The sequence below is a fragment of the Aquila chrysaetos genome, chromosome 3, assembly GCF_900496995.4.
Source record: "Aquila chrysaetos chrysaetos chromosome 3, bAquChr1.4, whole genome shotgun sequence".
Taxonomy (NCBI): Eukaryota; Metazoa; Chordata; class Aves; order Accipitriformes; family Accipitridae; genus Aquila; species Aquila chrysaetos.
Genome location: NC_044006.1, coordinates 26,767,755 through 26,786,221, shown reverse-complemented (window position 1 = coordinate 26,786,221; position 18,467 = coordinate 26,767,755).

The following is an 18,467-nucleotide window of genomic DNA, read 5'->3' as shown; positions in this document are numbered from 1 at the left end:
GTTGCCCTTCATATCCTTTGCTAGTTTGAGCACCATCTGAGCTTTGGGCATTTCCACCACAATCCCTGCAAGTGCTCTATGTTCTTCCCGGGTAATTTGTCCCAACTGCTTACTCTGTGTACTTCTTTTTTTTTTACATTTGAGCTCAGTCAGATGTTCCCTGTTGATTCGTGCTGGCTTTCTGTAACACTTGCTTTACTTACCCCACAGTGGGTTGGGCCATTCTGTGCTCTGAGGCGGTTGTCCTTGAAGATCAGCTGGTTCTTCTGGTCCCCTTTGCCCTCCAGGGCAACATCCCATGGGATCCTACCAAGTAGGTCCCTGAATAGGCAGAAATCTGCCCTCCTGAAGTCCAGACTTTGGATTCTGCTATTTGCCTTACTTCTCTCAGGATTTTAAACTGTACAGTCTCATGGTCTTTGCAGCCAAGGCTGTCCTTGACTGTCACATTTTTGACCATTTCTTTTCTGATTGTGAGTAATAGTTCCAACAAAGTATTTTACTGAATGACTGATCAATCACCTGCATCAATAAAATGTCTTCAAGACACACTAGAAATCTCCTGGATTGCTTGTGCCCAACTCTATTGCCTTTCCAGCAGACATTTGGATGAAGATCCCAATGAGAGCCACTCTGTGATTGCAAGGCTTCTGCCAGCTGTCTACAGGCTTCATTTACTTCTTAATCTTCTCTTCTGCAGCAAAAGCCTGTGCCACCCATGATCATCTGTTCTCTAACCTCATGCATAAGTTCTCAGCTGACTTGTCACCACTTCCTCTGTGGTGATAGTTCTGTGCACTCCAGCTGTTCTTCTGCATACAGTAAATGCCTTCCTCCTCACCTTCCCAGCCTGTCTTGCCTGAAAAAAAAGTGCATCCATCCATTGGAGTGCTCCAGCAGGACCTACCACACCACATCTCTGTAAACTCAGTCAAGCTCTGCAGGTCTTATGTCTCCCAGGGTGTGGACATTTGCATCCCCCATGGTCTTCTTTCTCAAGGGAAACATGAGAGTTCCCTTGCCCTGTGGTGCCCTAATGCTTCTCTTCTCCCCTGTACCTTGCCTTCTCTTTGGATTATGACAACACCTCCCCAGTATACCTAACTTACAGTTCTCCTCACCAGGTTAGCAAGCTGTTTGCAAAAACACTCTTGCCCCATTTTTTCAAAGTACTCATTCCTCAGAGAGTCCCATGATCACAGAGGCCAAAGTCCTGCCTGTGCCACTACCTACGCACCGAGATCTTGATCCAATGGGTATGTCAGCTCCTACCTGAGCCTCTCCCTTCACTGAAAAGATTGGCATGAAGATATTTCTTTGAATATCTAAGCTTTACAGAAGCTGCCATTTTTAAACTAGAATATATGTATTAAACTGCTGAAGAGTCAAAATTTTCTGCGTGCCTTTGTCAGTTGGGTGTACAACAACATCAGGTCTATTACTCAAGCCTTTTCTGTATAAATGAACACAAGAAAATACTTCATTCTGAAGGGTACCTAGAAACAGTAATAATATATCAAGGTGTTTCATGCTTTTGTAATAATGAAAATGGAATTTGTGGTACTTCTGCATGAATTACTTTTAATTTTCCTGTATTAAGTTAGATACTTTGTTTTTCTTCTGGAGTTCTTCTTTGTCATACCCAATAGATGATGATTTGTTTAAAACCACAAACCCCCATTCAATTTTTAATTAAAAAATGTTAAGTTCATTTCTTGTCAGTAAAACAAATATTTGTTATTACTAATACATTTTAAAGGCAAGCATAGTACTTCATAGTGTTTATAGGAATAGTGTATGTACCGCAGTGCTTCATCATGAATTAATGTCAATCATTCCACTATTGTACTAGAACTTCTCTGAAAGCAAATACATTTCCCAGTAGGAACAGAGAATTCTTCTTCTCTAAGAGAATTCAGGGACACATGGCCATTGAACCGTCAGATTCACACATTAAAATAACACAGTGCCTTTTCTTGTACTGCAACTGATATCAATCTCTCCTGAAATACCAGAGTATTTAAAAATCTAGCCAAAAATGCTATTAAAATGGACAGTCTTGCTCAATATGACAATAACTGCCATAAGCAAAGGCAATTTTATCTTATTTCTGCCAGTTTTCTGGTTGTCTCTGCATCTTTTTAACATGTGTGACTGCTTCTTTCTCACCACTGTGATATTCAGTAAGGAAACTACCCCTTTAAAATGAAGAATAGAGTCTGGCTTGTTTCAGTTCATACATTACTATTTAATAATATGGTCTGATGGATAATATAACTGTTTATTTGTTCGGTTTTCAGTCAGCAAAGAGGACTAAAACATGATGTTTCCAATGTTTGTACAGACTGGTGATGATTGTATCTATGTTATTAGATCAAGATGTTTTCTTTCTTTGGCTTCATTTTAGAAAGGCTGAATGTAAATATTATGAATATCCTCTGTATAATTTATAGTCCTTTTGGCATTTGAAACAGGCAAGTTAATTTAGAAGCAAGTTTCCACAATCGCTCATGTAAAACTTGGAAGAGCTGAAGTCTGAAATTCTACTTAACTTTTTTTTTACTATAGTTGTGGTTTTGGGAGCTGTATCTGGCTTTTATTCAGGATGCAAATTAGTGGGGTCAGGATGCAAATTAGTGGGGTGAACTCTCACAATGAAAACTGTTGATTTAAAAGTTTTGTCTTACAACTGTAATCCGGAATTTGTTGTCAGTGGTAAATCTGAGCATAAAACCTGTGCCCAGGTAGGTCTTGGACTTCCAAAAGTGCTCTGTGTGGATGGTCAGCAGCAGATTTTACAGTTTAGGTGCCAAAAGTATCAAGCGGTTGTGGGAGATCTGTAGTGACATAAAAAGTAATTCCTTCCTTAAGAATAGGCTATAAAGTCATTAAAACATCCCTATAGGCCTAAGGGCCTCTCAAGCTGTTACAAGATTTCAGTCTTAACCTTCTGGATTTTAGAATACGCTTGGTAGAAAAATTATCTGTACAGTACATTCTATATACCATAGAATTGTTTTAATTTCTCTAAGTGAATGATTTTCAAGAGAAAACTGACTTACGAAGGAAGAGGAACGTTTTTGAGGAGTAATATAGTCCACTTAAAAACTTGTATGAACTTTTGTTAAAATGCTTGTACTAAACCAGTGCAGGAGTGAGACCGTTTACAGTCAAAGTTTCTTTTTCTTTATTTTTTCCCAAATAAAAAAAAAGAGCAAGTATCATTACTCAAGGCAGTCTCGACAGGTCTGCAGACACTGTTTATTCCATGTGCATGCTGATATAATTTTTTCCTCGTCTTTGACACTACTGTTTGCTTGTTGTATTAACTCCTTGAATGTCATTTCCAAGGGTACTCTGATTTTTAAATGAGCGAGCTCTCAGATTTGTAATGTCCTTAATATGCACTCACACTTTTTTAGCTAAATATGAAATAACCTGTTCAGTCATAGAGGTTTTTTTTTCTTTTTTCCTTAAAAATAACATGGTTTGTGACAAGAAGATCAGAGAAAACAGAGGATCAATATATCTGGTAAGGAAATGAAAGAAAATTATGCCTTGTCTCAGCCGATAGATTTCGTCAAAATTCAAAGAAAAATTTTAAGGTCTGAAGAAATAAGTTTTTTCTCTTCATAGATTTTTTCCCCCTAATATCTACATCTTTTCCCTCATTTTCATTGCAGTCCTTCCTCATCCAGCTATGAGGTTTATTCAGCACCTGTGGAAGCAAGAGCAGCCAGAAAAAAAACCCCACACTAGAATCAATTTGTTTCTGTTTCTCATGTTAATGATCTAGAGGGTAAACTCCACTGCTGGAGGTTTCTGATGCAAAATCTGTTCATTTACCCTCTATAGAAGTCATCACTATCCTATTGATTGGGATCAGATACATTTTATTTCCCTCTAATATGAAGGAAAAAATCAACTTCTGGGAGAAAAACCCACACATCTTCAGTGAATGGTTGGCTATGAGTTTGGGAAGTTAGCTTTATTGTATGTATCTCCACTAGACAAGGCCTTAAGCAACCTAATCTGACTTTGATGTTAACTGTGCTTTGAGCAGCGTTTGAAGGGCCCAGGACCCCAGATGACTTCTTTCCACCTAAATTACTCTATGACTTTATATATGCAAAATGTGTATATGTGTAGTCAATGTACATGCGCACATCACATAGATACATTTAAACACACCTGAATTGTTTGCTTTGTTCTTCAATATCAAAAAACCCTGGCCAAATTACATGTCTTTGATATTAACACATGGTGTTTGTGGCTTAGGCTGTAAACCCATGGTAAATAACTCGCTTTTCCTTCACTACATAGTTGTTGTCATTGGAGTATTTGTTAGCTTGCTTTTGGTGCTTTTTGTGTGATGTATATAAGCCTTATTCACTTGTATCTATGATCAGGTTTTATGGAAATTATGTATGAAACTCTGATCTGTTCAGGCTCTTTGTTGCCATACAAAACTAATCTCTTCCTGGAATCTTTCTTTGTTTACAGGGGAAAAAAATGTCCATTCACAGTGAACATCAAAATTAACTGCCAGATCCCAGAGTTGTCCTCTTTCTGGTGCCATAACATGGCGGCTTACCAAGGTGCAGCTGCCCAGCAGAATGAGAAAGGCAGAGAATGGTGGAGAGCTCTGCTTCCTAAAGACGGGAATTTCCTATGGGTCATGTTGCTCTTGTGAGAGAGAGGAGCAACACAGCACTTAAAGCATGTGTACAAAGAAAGTGATTATGCTGACTAGGCTGGAAAGTATTTGGAATTAATAGTCATTCCTAAATGACCATCCACCATGAAGGGAAAAATTAGTGTCTGATGAGGCAAACTCCATCAGTGTCCCATCTACAGGGAACCCAGTGGGAATATGGATGTTGAAAGCGTGGTTGTAACTGTGTTTTCCCCTCTTCATAGATCTTCTGCTTTAGAAACATGAAAAGAACACAGCAGGCTCTTGGTGAGTATAAACAAGATCTGCAAGATAACCCGGAATAGGAAAGAGAATTGATATAAAACTGCTAAAAGTGTTTTGCCTCTTACTAAAACAAGTGCTAGCACTTCCAATTTTATTAGCTTCTCCTTTGGGTACTTTCTTGCACATCCACTTCCTCCCAGTGTGGAGTTTAGGGAAGCATTAATAATTTCTTTTTCCTTCTAAAATGATTCTGAACGGTTGGACCATACTGTACTGAAAGTATGGGAGTCTGCCTGGCATGCTTCCTGCCTCTCTGAAGTGCATTTACATTTCTTATACATATGTTCAATTTTTCTGACTTTTAAGTTCAACCAGTGTACTGAGTCCCTCATGTTGAGTGTATTCCAATTGGTTCTGTGCAGAAATGTTTGTCCTATATACTAAACACAATAAAGAATGACCAAAGATATTCTTGTGCCATTGCTGCCATACAGGCTCAGACAAGTCCTGCAGACCCCAGTGTGAATGAGGAAGAGTATGTGACACCTTGCCAAGGGGTGGGATGAGACAGGAAAGAGCAAAAGATGGAGAGTTCAAATACAACAATTTGAATACAACTACCAGAATACTTAGCAGGATAGACTGGCCAAGCCCAGTTTGGTGTGAGAGTGCAGCTGACTTGGATGAGACCTAGTTTGGGCCCCGCAAACCCTCCAGCAAGGGCTTAACCTGGTGGTGCAGAATCTGTAAAAGGGCAGGGGACAGGGGCAGCCGTGAGGATTTGTCTTGAAGCACACACCAAGTCGAAGCTGTGTGCGCTGCCTGCCTTGAGATCCCAAGTCTACAAGGACACTTCAGCGTGATCAGTGAAGCACCTGGGACCGGTATAAGCATGAGTGGGTGTATGTCTCTGAGTGAGTGTTTTCCCCTGAATCCTCCACATTTCTCCTCTGATACTCCTGGTCATACTGAATTGCACATAGTTTATATCCAACTACTTCTTTGGGCAACACAGTATTTTGAGTGGTAGCTTTTGCTTAGTATTGCAAAAGAAGAATGGGAAGACTGATGTTTAAGCTGTCTTTTGTCTTACTCATAGCTATCTGCAGATAATAGATAAATATAGGAGTGAAATACAGAGTTTCAGTCGTCCTTTTTAAACCAAAATTGTGCCACCTACAAAAAATGAACTGAGGTTTTAACAAGCAATTTTCATATAGCATCTTCCATTTTCAGAGTTTTCAAATGTTACATCCTGCAATCCAGTTATGGCTTATTTAGTGGATGAACTTGGTGAAAGTTTTAATCGAGCCAAACACATAGCTGTTCAAGAGTGATGACATTTCATGCCTCTTTTTGATTGGTGCAATATTAATATACCTCTGGTTTCCTCAGAAGACGCTTTTTTTCTTATTCTGGTATTTGACAATGAGCTAATGTTCAAAATGCAAACAGAGAGACTTTACACATTGCCTGCAGTAAAAAAGCATTTTCTTCCTATTTACAATATATGCAGTAATGGGGAAAAAGTGATCCCAGCACCATACTAAAATAAATTTGAGCAATTTCATATTGCAGGAAAACTGGCAATTTAAAAGAAAAATCTGTAGCAAACACAGGAGAACTAAAATAGGCTAAGCTATTAAATAAATAAAAAAATCACAAAATAGAAATACATAAAATTCTAATAAATTGACCAAATGGAGAAGGGCAAATTGAAAAAGAATGGTTCCACTTTGCATACGAGAAATTTGCATAGGCAAAGTTTGAAGCAACGCTCAGGAAGTTTCAGGTGGAATTTCAAATTAAAATCATTGTTATCTAGTCCCTTTTTTGTCTAATCTGACATGTAGGGGAACGGGGCTTTTAGCGGTTTTTTACTATTACCAGCCCTTCAGTGTAAGTTGAGAAACTGTATCCAATTGATGTGTTTTTTCACTGTCAAAATAGCAAACACTGAAGTAAGGACATGAGTTGAGAGCTGAAGCCGCTTTCTGCAAAGCTTGATCAGGCTGGGGTTGGCTCTTCTGAAGAGAGAACACTGGAGTCATGAAGATGTCTGAGAAATCAGATTTCGGATTCTGAGCTGCCTGCAATGGCCAGCAGTGTCTTTAACAACAACTATCAGCTGATCATGGTTTCCTTTTTTATAGTTTTCTGGGTTCTTAAATGAATTACAATTTTTTTCTGAGTTGCTCTCCCAAAGCACATTGATTATCCATAGTTATGGATTATGGTGAATATTGGGAATCCACATCGTCCTTTTGGGATTGGTTTTAGTTTAGGTATGTCTTTGTGTTAATAATATGGGGAAAATTGCCTGGGTTTTAAAGGAATTTAAGAAGAAGATTTTTTTTGTGTTTCACCATGTATGTGTTTCAGGAAAATGAGACTATTTTATTAGCAATTATGTGTCTCCAAATTCTGGGGGGAATGAAGTGTAAAACAATTGGCTTCAATTTCCTTGAGCTAGTTTCTTGTTTTCTCTGTCTTTAGAAATAACCCTTCTGATTATTCACCAAGTAAAGTCCTTTTCAGTTTGAACACAGGATTACTCAGCCTTCCATAGCTTATTTTATTGAGCCTAATGGGACAAGATGCTGAAAAAGGTCCAGATCTTGCCAAAGGTTAGGCTTGTTCTTAACTCCACTAACTCTGCAATGTAAAATGCATAGTAGCCTTTTCAATTTTGCATCGAATTTTGTGTTGCTAAGTAATGTGGCACACTTTGAACTTACAAGGGACTCTTGGAAAAAGTAAACCAAATGAAAAATGCAGATATTTTACCAAAGTGTATGAAAAGTGTGTAAGCAAAGGAAGTAAAGTCTGGAATATTCTTTGAAATGGAGCAGCAGTGGGAAATTCTACAGTCCAGGCTTGAAGTGTTGGAAGCACGTAAAGGAATAATGCATCTAGCCAATAAAAACGTGTTGTAGGGAGGAATGGTAACTGAAATTTGCAAGACCAGTGAAACATAAAAAATTTAAAATAGAGGAGAAGATAGTCATTACTGAAGGAATTTGAAGAAGGGAAGATATTGATGGAAAATGTGTCACCTGCCATGGAGATAAATAAAAAATTCTGAGGTGTTTTTGTTAAAAGACGGTAGGTAGGACGGTAGGACCTTATACCTATGTCACTAATATTCTCAGAGACAGGGAGTCAAAGAAAGTGCTAAAACCAGTAGTGTTTTGTCAAAGAAATACAAGTTTTAATACCGGAATAAATCACTGTGATAGTTTAAACACCAGACTATTAAATAAGCTCTGGGAAGATATGGCAGAGTGTTAGCATACATAGTCCAAATGTCTGGAAGTAGCCTTTGTGCAGTAACCTGGATACCATACTGCAGTACATTTCAACATCTATTACAGTCTTCATCATTCAGTAATGGTATCTAATGCTGAAAGGTGAATTACTAGGTTGCTGAAATGAAAGGCTCTGAACTCCAAAAAGGTTTAGATTTCACAGGTTTGATAGCACACTGATATTGCATAATGATTTTTCTCATCTCACAACACTAGTTTCTTGGTGATAATTCAATTTCAGCAGTTCATAAACATTCCTAGTCCTCCTCTGGCATCAGTTAGGTTTTAGTTATAATTAGTTTTTTTAAATATATCATAAAACATTGAATAAAATTTGGAATCCCAGTCAACCTTTAAATCATTGTGCTGTGCTCTTTAACTGCTAATCTAGCGCTTTCAACGCACAGCTTCAAAAAAGTGTGGATTTGTTTTTATCCTTGTCAAGTAGAAGTTATGTTTAAACCTGATATGGAAAATATTGACCCTATTGTTTACTCTGTTAAGTGGATCCCTAACAACCAAAAAAGTGTCTATCTTACCAAATCTTATTTGCATATGTCTAATCATTGTCACTTGTTATGGAACTCTAAAAATCAGTTGTGAGTCAGCTCTGTTAAAAAGCAGTGTCATGGAGTGGAAAAATGATAATCCAGTCCTTTGGTCTGTTAAGTATCTTCCATTCCTATTAAGGCTCAGTATAACTCAGAACTGACCTTTGTTAAATCCTTGGCCAATTTACATTAACCCAGCCTTTTTTATTTGTACCTAACTTGAATTTGCACTAGGTGAGAGTTTTTGCTTTAACTTTGGGCTGTACCTGTTCTGCCTGCTGAGATGCCAGAGTCTGGCACCAGGAGTACCAGTCTCTACTTTTGCATTTAGAAATATTTATGCCACCAGGTCTGTCTCAGCAGCTTCTCCAGCTCTCATCTCCGCAAAAGGAGTTCACACCACCTCCTCATGATAACATGAAGCAGTCAGTGACAGAATTTTATGACCGTCTTTGAACTCTGCAATATGTTGAAGCAGTCTATGCACAACATCACAGCTAAGGCTGCACAGCAACACATAAGGAGACCTGTCAGTGGTGCTTTAGCCCAGCACAATGGCAATGCTAGACAGTCAGAGAAAAGAACCACAACATGGCACTCTTCTAATAAAAATACTTCAAGCTAAGATAAATGGCAGAAAGAGCTTCAATTAGGAGTAATTATGTTGTTGAAATATTTTCAACACTACATGATGCAATTAAACCTTGATCACCAGTCGCACCCAGCCTCCTTTAAAGAAGGAATAAGTATTCATTATGGAAAGAGAAAATTATATGTAATGTAGAGACACAAAATATAAAACAACCAAAATCTAAAACAAAACCAAATGCATTACAGAAAAGTAATGAACTAGACAGTAGACAAGATGAATGGCTGACTACCATTCAGAAGGGTCTAGGCTTGAATTTCTTTGTACAAGGATTGATTTGTATAAGACAGAGCTTCCCTTATGTCTCTTAATACATCCAGAAGTTATTCTTTCAGGTCATGAAAATATGTGAGGGTAAACACCTTTCAAACTATTAAAACATACCTTAGTTTTTTGCAAAAGACTTACAGCACCTCTGCAAATACTTGCAATAATGTGTAATGGAGATGCGTATAGTAGCTCAGAAGAGGCAGAGATTTCTGTTCGGGCTAAAACTCTGGTTCCTGCTATCATGCCAGTGCTAGCTGTGACAGTGCTAAACCAATCTTAGGAGATGATATTTGATACTCAGTAACACTGAAAAAGTGTCCTAGACTCCTTGCTGTGCCACACAGAAGAATTCATGTCTGAAATCCTATAGAATTTCCTACAGACCAGATGCACTTAATCATAATATAAAAATTATTAACTTAGTCAAGTAATTACCCAATTTGATGACCCTTTTTCCAATTTCATTTTATTGATAACGCTTATTATTCTTTTCTGGCACATGCACTTAGTCTTCTATTTTTAATTCATTACATGATTTTTAATTTTTTATGATTCTGTACCATCTAAAACTACATTTTTCATAAAACAGCTGTTGATGACCATGAGCCACAGAATTAGAGAAGCTACAAATGACATGTTCTTTTCAGTTGAGAGCTTTAACTCTGTTTTCCCATGGCATGAGTATTTTCAACACTTTATTTTGTAGTGGTTTGATTTAACTGTCTTGAGTAAAAGGGATAATACATATGATGCCAGTAATATTTCAGCAGGCTTGTTTTCTAGAACTTTCTGGTTTGACTTGCTTTTAATTCTGTGAATCATAAGTCACTAATGAGGCCCATCTCCTTACTTCCTAAAGTAGGTAATCACTCAGTTGACTGTAGAGGGGCATGTTCTGAAACACAAAGGTACTGTGCAACTTCCTTGAAATTATGCAGCAAGCTAAAATAATAGAGGGGAAAAAAGAGGAAAGGTATTCAGTGTTTAGTAAGGAAATTTTTAGGAGGGAAACAAAACTCATGAATAAGACTTTTCAATCTTGGAAGAATGAGTGATTTAATACATTTTACAAGTAAAACATCATCCTAATGGGAGCTAATAGATTTTGAGACTCCATTAGACTTACAAACATGAACAAATTTGTCTCAAGAAACATTTTGAATGAAAGTTCTAAATGAAAATTCTACCCTCATTTCAGTTATTTAAGCAGTATTTTATCAACAAGGACCTTTACAAGTAAAATCCATGATCTTGAAAGCTGTCAAAGATGTTGGTTGAGATGTTATGATAAAGTAATGTTAAATATAACATTAATAGCAGGTGTTCAGTGTGGCAGTCCTGTTTAATTCAAGTCAATATTGCACAACGTCCTGGTTTTGGCTGGGACAGAGTTATTTTCTTTCTAGTGGCTGGTATAGTGTTATGTTTTGCGTTCAGTATGAGAAGAATGTTGATAACACACTGATGTTTCCAGTTGTTGCTAAGTAGTGTTTAGACTAGGCCAAGGATTTTTCAGCTTCTCATGTCCAGCCAGCAAGAAGGCTGGAGGGCCACAAGAAGTTGGGAGGGGACACAGCTGACCCAAATTGGCCAAAGGGTTATTCCATACCATGTGACGTCATGCCTAGTGTCTAAACTGGCCTGGTGGGGGGTCGCTGCTCTGGAACTAACTGGGCATCAGTCAGCAAGTGGTGAGCAATTGCGTTGTACCTCACTTGTTTTGTATATTCCAATCCTTGTATTAGTATTGTCATTTTATTGTTGTTGTTGTTGTTATTTTCTTCCTTTCTGTTCTATTAAACTGTTCTTATCTCAACCCATGAGTTTTTACCTTTTTCCTTCCGATTCTCTCTCCCATCCCACTGGGTGGGGGGGAAGTGAGTGAGAGGCTGAGTGGTGCTTTGTTGCTGGCTGGGGTTAAACCACAACACACAAGTACTCATCTTCTCAAATGCTTTCAACTAAACCTTACATAAAACAGAATCTCAATATAAATGCTGTTATTTCTTACATAATACTTATTAAATTATCCTTGACTAATCAGACTGAAAAAAAATGCAAGCCTTGCAACATTTTGATTAGGACCTCATAGTAAGACTCTACATATATGTCTTCAGCTAAATTCAGAATTCTGTTTTCTGGAACCCTACCTGATGCCAAGAGAAGAGGTCACAGACAGACAGGCTGATCACATACTTTCCACTGTTTGCAGGACTGGCAGCGCAGCATATGCATCATTTGCTTGGTGCCACAACTTTGCCTTTACTTATCTTATGACTCCCAAGACAGAAACTCTATATGTTAGTATTTAAAATAATCATGTTCTATAGCTGTAAGTGTAAAAGAAATATCAGCTTGAATTTTCTTTATCTAAGGGTTTGAATTTTTACATTAGTCTCAGATTCTATTAGAATAGAGCAAGAGCGATGAAGATGACCCCATGACATAGAATATACCCAGAACTCTTCTCATTTTCAGTATACTAATGTGCCATAAGGAGATAATGACTGGAAGGAATGAGGAGACAAACACCTTTTCTTTTATACTGAGTAGTTTAAAATATTGGGAAAAGAGCTTTACATGACTCATTGAGATCAAATTCTTCATGGACAATAATTTCCATAAAGAATTCTATCAATGGGGGTATCAATTGGGCTTCTAAGAATCTGAGGAAAAACAGTCCTGGGTTGGCTTTGTCTTTGTTTTAGACTTTGCTCCTTTCAGCACAGCTAAAAGGCAGACATTGTGGGTCAGTAGAAGAAAGAATAGGTCTGTGGTCTGTGAAGTTTTGAGCTGTTCCTTCTGTTTTTTCAGCTTAAGAAATGAACAGTGTGAGATGAAGCTGCCTCAATGCTAACATGTAAGGCTCATTCAGGACAGATTCCAGCTGTCTTTTCTCCGGAATCTGGAGGAAGAAGGTAATTCCTGAACACAGTACATCAAACAAACCTGGCTGCCCTTTTCTGACATGAGAAGAAACCTGAAAAGAACCCATTTGTGCTGTTAAATGTCATTTTCTCAAACTTTGGGCAAATAGCCCACTTTCTTTTGTTATAATTTGGAATGCCTTTGAAGCAGAAACCTCCAAGGAGGGTCTGAAACAATTTCCAAGAAAAAGACTGTAATTACATTGTACCACTTTGTTCAGTGAACTGAAACAAAGGCCTAGGCAAGGGAGAGGTTTGTATTTGTTTGCCTATAAACTCCATGTATGTGGTGCTACTACCCCAATACACTACTGTAGGATGTGTGTAACATGGGCCGTATCTCAACCCTGATTGTCGCTGCACATTTTGGTAATGCTGCATCATTTAGCAAGGGGAGCTGCTTTATGGCTGTTTCTGTCAAACTGCCATTTTTTAGTAGGTTCCAAAAGCAATAGCAAATCACTGTGTAAGCGTATTTCTTGGAAATAAATAATGATAATTCAAAGTTGAATTATTCTACATGCAGCGCTCCAGCCTAAGTGTTGCTCACCATCTCCTAGAATGATTTTAATTCTTAGGTCTGCTGAGAACAAACACAAGATGCATTGTCTAAGACATCAAACTATGAAAGAATAATTCATTCAGAGTGCTTTCAAAATTAACTGCTTTTAACTGTCAGCGTAGTCCCATAGAAAGAGAGAGTGCTCTTTTTTCGTCTGTATCGGCTGGTTAAAAGTAATCCAGAAAAGAGCTTGTCCCCTCTGGGATGTTTGAAATGCAAAGCTTTTCTATACCTGGAGTAAGGCCCATGTTAAGGAAGTTGTCTTTTAGCCCACGTGATTTATAATTTGGCTAAAAATAGGTGAAGTTTTAAGGGAAGGATCCATATTAAAGAATTGGATTATTTTCCATAGGATTAGTAGCTATCTATTAAAAAAACCCAAAGCAAACAAAAAAAAATCCCTCCTGCCCAAAAGCAGAACACTTAACAAATTCATCATGGAGTTTGTACAGTAACTTAATGTCATCTCCAGCCCTGCCTTGAGCAGATGTGCTGTAATTCCAGAGGAAATGTAGTGACTCTTCAGCAAGCTCTGTGGCTGCCTTCCCCTTGCAGAAGTGTCTGTTCTGGTTGAAAGGGAAGGGGCTAGCAGGAACAAAAAGAGAAGTTTTAGATGAGATTACTGCAGAAAAAAATAATTGAAGTGGCTGGTTGCAAGCTTGAGATTACATTAGAAGCATAACTAAAATTGATTTGGATCTGTGCTATAGCATTATGATAATGAAATCTGTGGCCTTACCAAAAGATTATAAACATGACTTTTAAACTCCCTTTGATATTCTTATTACAACTGCCCTTAAATTCATTATGAGTTGCTAGAAGGTCATCTTGTTACTAAACATGCATAGTTGGCACAACTCAATATGCTCTGATAAGTTTGAAAAACCAGCTGAGTAAAGAAAAATATTAGAAATAAATATACTGGATATTGGATCTTAGCTTTCATTGTACTTAGTGGGTGATCTCAGTCTTGAACCCCAAAACTCATCAACACCATCATAAATTTTATTTGTAAACTATATTGTTCCTTCTATTATAAGAATGTTTGTTGCATTCTACAGGACTTGCATCTTTTGCCCTTTAATGTAGCTCATCTGTTAAATTTGCTCTGTCAGCAATCACTTCACATTTAAAAACTTTGGGGACTTCTTTGTTTTTTGGTGGATTTTTTTAGTAAAAGAATGCTTGGACATAGCAGAAGTGTTAACCAATACCTGTGTGTGAGTTTTTGATTTTTGTTGAAGTCTGAAGGAATGTAGAAGGTCTCAAAGAAGGCATACATTTCAGTCAAATTATTTTAATGTTATATTTCTGAAGCGCTAAACTAATTCAGTACAGTAAAAACATAAGTTACTGGTCTGGAAAAGGTAAGATTGTTTAATCCCTACTTAATAGTACTTTACTTATTCTTAATAGCCTGGCTGCTTTGTGAGGCCATTGGAAATAATGCAGGGTTTCTTTCAATATTATGATCTTTTTCTTAAAGCTGGAGAGTATTTTGAGCTAACTTTGTTAAGTAAAAAAAATTACTTAAGAATGTTGCGAGGGATTTTATTTGGAATATGCTTACATATAGAAACTTTTATTGTGCCTCCTAGCACTTGTAGAATGTCAGTAGGCTAAAACGTGTATAGTACACAAATGTTAGGAAAATCTGATATATATTTAATATGGCAAAAATGTACAAAGGTGTTAAGAAAATCTGGTATATATTCAGTGTGGCATTTGTCAGAGTTGAATAGTCTTTGACTCTTGTGGAGTTTTACCTGTATTCCTTGCAGACTATTGAAGCAGCAAGGGTTCTTTATCTTCCTAGGAGCAAGGCTGCCCTGATATCTGTCAAAAGTGCCATAGCTCCTAGCAGTGTCAGCCAGGCTTTCTAAGGGTCACTAAATTTCCAGAAATTTCTGCAGGTTAAGAAAAACTGAAAGCCTTCAATAGTCAGCTCACTAGTGCTCGCTTCATCCTTCCTTGCTTTCCCTTTTAAACTGCTAAGCAACCTAAAGACAGGTGACAACTTTTTGGCAGTATTCAGATGTAAACATCTGACTCAAGGTACCAGAAAGACATCTTTAGGCAGATATAGATTAAGATGGACTAATTCAGAAAATCCTGAGAAACTAACGGCTTCAACTGATTTCCAAAAATCAGTCACTTTTCTAACTGTATAAATATGTCCTTAGGCAAACTATCATACTCTATTTTTGAAAGTATTTGCCAGATAATTCTTTGTAAGGTACTGTCCTGTATTAAAGTTCGGTTTTCTCAAAAAAGGAGAAAGTCATTGATATTGTGACTGTCTATTTATTTATTTATTTTTAAGAGATAAGTGATTAGATGAAGTAGACCCTCCTGGAAGGAGGTAGCAGGTTACTGCTGCAGAGGACCAAATGAGCCTTCCGTTGCAGGAGTGGAGACTGGATAGGTTGTAGCATAGGGCAGGCAGATACAGAGACAAAGCAATGCATTGGCAGCCTGCAACTATGAGGAGACTGTTGAGAAGGGAGAAGACAGGCAGACCTCTGAGGTGGCAGAGTTAGATAGTCAATGCAACGCTCGCTGCATCTCAGAAGATGGAGTGCTACATTTCTGTAGTGCTGCAATCAAACCTGGAAGCAAGGAAAATATGAGAAGGAAGAGATTTTTGTGTCTATTCTGTCTGTCTTAAATGGCTGTCTTGATCTAAGAAGTAAAGTATTCAAGTTTATAGTGTAATAAAGCCAGATTGATCTAAAAGGCATCTCATATTTCAGGATGCTCATTATAATGAAAAATTTTAGCTAAACTTCCTCAAAGCTCTGGCTGACTCTGGGCCTTGCCACAAAGATCTACAAGTAAAAAACACTTTGCATATGATCAAGGAAAGAAAGAAATAATATTAATAAAATAAGTATGCTTCATTATTATGTTAATGAGATTTTTATGATTATGAAATACCTGTGAAATAGTATGGGTTGCAAAGACCATCTACCTCTTTAGATCATCTCATCTTGTGTTAGTACAACACCAAATGCAATTTGGACCAAAGCAAAAGTAGCTTTGGGACATCAGTGCTTAAGTGTGAAGTTTAGGAAAAATGTAGGTGAATGACAGATCCTCTGGTCTTCAAAATTCTGGTGTCACCTCTTGGTCACTTGTGAATTGTCATTCAAAATCCACTGAAATCAACAAGAGTAATCCAGTGAAATTCAGATTGGATTAATATTACGTGATTACTTCTATTACATTATCCAGATGTAGAAAATCATTACAGTCTGAAGGAGGTGCTCAAGGGAACTAAACTGTCTACCACAGGATTTCAGGAAAATAATGAAAATTCTGGGGGATACTAACAATTAGAAAAGTAATAGTCCCCCAGAACTCTGTTTTATAATGAGAATGTTTTTCTCTATGAGCAATATAATGAGAATGTTCTACTCTACAAAGAACAGTCATATTCCATCATTTTAGGTGGTGCCTACACAGGCAGTTTGGCTTGCTCTTTATTCCATTCCCAGACCCTTGCACATTTTGCATACATGCTGATTCATTTCTGAACTCTCTTCTAAAGCGACTCAATTACTTCTCTCAAAGAGAATACCTGATCACAGATGATGGGATAGTGTGCCTCAGGGTCTCTTCCAAAGATGTCCATCAGGGGTATGGATTATGCCAAGTTTGGCTCCCCTGACTATGACAAACACCATATTTGGAGACCTTTCCCTTCAAACGCTTCGTGCCTTACTCCAGAAGATGTCACACACAGCTGTGGCATCTTGCTGTACGAGCACTGTACTGGTGGGATGCAAGAACAATTATTTTGGTACTGTGAAATGAGAAACCACAAACACAGAATTATGCCTCATGACTACAAGGAGTAAAGTGTGGTTTGGAGAAGATACAGGCCAAATGCCATGGAAAGTGAAGGAATTCAGTTTGTTCTGGTGACGCGCAGATCAAACTTCACAACTCGGAGAGTGAGTTATAAAGCAGGTGTGTTTATTTCGGCACTGGCTGCAAGGGGATTTCTCCTCAAAGCTTGCACACCGTCTCAGCAAGCAGCCAGGTATTTATTACACCAAAGCATAGATATTCATAGGGTTACACAATACAAAATATACATATGTATAAGTTGGGGCAGGGTTAGTTCAAAAGCTTGTGTCAGCAGTTCTAAAATGTTTATGTCATCTTGCGCAGGCTCAGATCTGTCTCTGGTGGTCATTTACTTCTTCAGGGGTCTTATCTTCCTCTTCTTTTTCTGTCCTCTAAATGAACTTTAGTCATTTATGGATGCTCTCTTCTTACTTGGTGATTTCAGTGGTTTTTAACAAGTCCTAACAAGCTCTGTGGTAAGAGTAACATTGCAGTTCCTGTTATCACCTCCTTTGTTTGGCATGTCAGTCCTTGACAAATACCAGTCCCTGGTGAGCTTAACCCCTGACAGATGCCACAGCCGCCAGGCCCCGGCAAGCAAGCCTCGAAAGAACAAACAAGGCCAACAGAATTATTAAACAATATTTAAGTGGTCAAAAGGCAAATAGTTGTTTCCCTGTATCACTAGAGTGTGTCAGCCTGAGAAGATTGGCCATGAGCCAGTCCTGAGCAATTCACTGGGAACTTGGGTTCTTCATCTGAGTGCCATTCACAAGACAGTATAGACAAATCCGTAGTAGTTTTTTTAAGAGGTTTTTTTTTTTTTTTGAAATATAGTAGAGGTTTTGAAATTCATTATAAACCTCAGAAATTCTTGCAGAGTCAAGTGTTTGCCTGAATTCCTAATGGACCAAAACTTTCAAAAGAACACATTTCATATATATAGAAATCAGTTTATTATGACAGTGCTGTAACAGCTAAGACATGGAAACACCTTGCTGAGCCCTTCATACGATTTTTAAAACATTGTGTGTAGCAAAATGCACTACAGTGCAAAAGCTTACCCATATGTCTTCATTTAGAAACACCCTCAAACAGTAATCACCCTAATTTAGTAGCTTCACCTTTACTATGTAGATTTTAATAGCAGATGGCCTTGTTTAGTAGCTGCACTTATTGAATAGCTGCACCTTTACCATGGACCTTTCCCATGCAAGCTGTAGGGGAAAGTAATTAAATTTAATGAAAACTGTGCTTTCCAAACAAGGATATATGGTTAGTCATATGAAATGGTCAGTAGGCTAAATCATTTGGGGAGAAATTATCCACAGTCCAAAGGTTAAAGTACTGTAGCTCAAAATATAAATTAAGACTAAAATGTAAAGAACATGAGTTGCAGCATTTCCTTGATGACAGCAACATAGTGA